Source organism: Centruroides sculpturatus, unplaced genomic scaffold (genome assembly GCF_000671375.1).
Source record: "Centruroides sculpturatus isolate CEXI.00-Female unplaced genomic scaffold, Cexi_2.0 scaffold502, whole genome shotgun sequence".
In the NCBI taxonomy this organism is placed as follows: domain Eukaryota; kingdom Metazoa; phylum Arthropoda; class Arachnida; order Scorpiones; family Buthidae; genus Centruroides; species Centruroides sculpturatus.
This window is the reverse complement of record NW_019384630.1, coordinates 7,390-9,484: the sequence shown is the minus strand read 5'-3', so window position 1 is coordinate 9,484 and position 2,095 is coordinate 7,390. Positions and strand designations below refer to the sequence as shown.

At 38.5% G+C, this 2,095-nt stretch overlaps 1 non-coding gene across 1 annotated transcript; it reads left to right on the top strand.

The window, feature by feature from the left end:
* The first annotated feature begins 788 nt into the window (after window positions 1–788).
* Trnay-gua lies at window positions 789–872 on the top strand. Its single transcript is given in 2 exon segments — window positions 789–825; window positions 837–872. It is a non-coding gene; the product is annotated as a tRNA-Tyr (tRNA).
* Window positions 873–2,095: the final 1,223 nt, after the last annotated feature.

Sequence of the window (2,095 nt, the reverse complement as noted above, 5' to 3'; positions counted from 1 at the left end):
GTGTGAACTTTCTTTAAAAATTCTTTGTCACTTCAATCGGTATCATTAAAACATGACAATATATTTGAGGAAGTTCCTTCCGCTAATAGACATGCCTTATGTTTCTCATATTTCACGTGATTTTTAATGTCCGAACGCCCACCATGAGTTACTGAAAATTCTGAAAGCACAGTTTACGTTTCACTTTGTCAACACGATCACAAACTTATTTCAAAAACGGATAATCCTGTTTTAATTCATCAGTAAACACAGTTTCTTTTTGGCATTTTGGAGATTAAATTAATTTAATGCACAGTACAAAATAATCGCAATTGCAGACTAGCAATTTGAACTCAACTAAGATAGCACAGTGGTCTCCAAACTTTTTGATCCCGTACTCCTAAGACGAAAATAATTGTAAATAATATATGTATGTGTAGTCAAAACTCAAATTATTTATTATTTATTTTAAACAATATACATGCATTTAAATTAAATTACAAATTTACATTTTGAATTAGAATTACAGTTCTATACAGTCAAAATACTGTGTACATTATTTTGAAGGGAAACTTGGTGTACCCCAAGTATCACTTTGCATACCCCTGGGGTACGCGCACCTCAATTTGGAGACCACTGAGATGGGACAAGCGCAACAATGACGTGACTAGGATAAGTTTCATGTTGTCAACTCTGAAACAAAATATCTAAAAAATGAAATTAAATATCTGGATCTCATAAAATCTGTGAAAAAATAATCATTTAAATTCATTAGGCCACATGCTATAAATTTTGGGAAAAACTCAGCTTGGTCGATAGCTCAGCTGGTAGAGCGGTGGACTGTAGTGGCTATAGCTATCCATAGGTCGGTGGTTCAATTCCGCCTCGACGGACGTGATTGTTTTTTTTCTCACGTTCGGCGCCAAAACTTACGAGAACCAATTCGCACCCTCGCTATATATGTCGTTTCGAGAACACGCGTATGCCAAAATACTCGTCCTGTGAGAATTCAGTTTTCATTTTTCATGACAGAAGTCAGGAGCGAAGTGTGATAATCTGATGGAACTGATAAAAGAAATTATATAATTTTCCACTTAAATCTACTTAAATAAGTAATTAATTTACTTTAATGTTCACTTAAAATGTTTAAAAACGATAGAAAATTTTGGCATAAAAATAATATAACCTAAAAAAGGCTATAAACTTCAACATTTTGAAAAACTGCTATGTCACTCAACATTTAACAAGAAATGGGGATGTTTTGCTTCCTTTCTCCAACCCTTATATCTTAGAATTTTGCACACCACCTGGTCCAATGACACATTTCTGGGCAGTGGCGTACCGTGGGTGTCAGACTGTCAGCCGCCCGGAGCGGAGGAAAATTTCGGCCCCCACTTATTTAGGTATTTCAATTTAAAGACCAAAATTCAGTTTTGTCACGGAACAAGCAATGAAAAATTCGGTGGTAGTGCAGCGACTTGTTTAAAATAGTTTTATTGGATATTAAATTAATGGTGTATATGAACGCGAATGAATCGTACAAGCAGAAGAAAAAGGCCAACAGGTTTCGCAGGAACTCCTCGGATGAGAAAGTTACTAGTTCACCCGGCGAGCCGATTCCCGGACTTTCCGGACGATAGCACTGGAGGTAATGGATGGCCGCCGTTGGTTAGTCGAAACCTGGCCGTCTTTCTCCATCCATTTCCATTTCCACAAAGACTGTCTTTATCAGAAGGCGGTAAACGTGAATTAGTTAAGTCCACGACCACGTTTTAAACTAAAACAACATTTATTTACAACAATCTTACGAGTACACTTGAGAGAGAGCTACACGTGCTCATGGCAGCAATCACCCGACAAGAAAAAGGCAACAATACCCAGAATCCCATCCGGGAAAATCCCTTGTCCCCTTTTTCAATCCGGGATTCACGGGAAACTCCTAGAGGAGTGGCGCCATCTCACCAGTCCGTGATTTGTCGCCGCAGCACTATCGTAGGCGCGATGCAAATATAGATTAGGATGTTTCAAATTTTTACAAGATATTATTATTATTTATTGTGAAATTTTGCCGCCCCCTAAAAAGTGCTGCCCGGGGCGGGCCGCCCCTGCCGCCCCC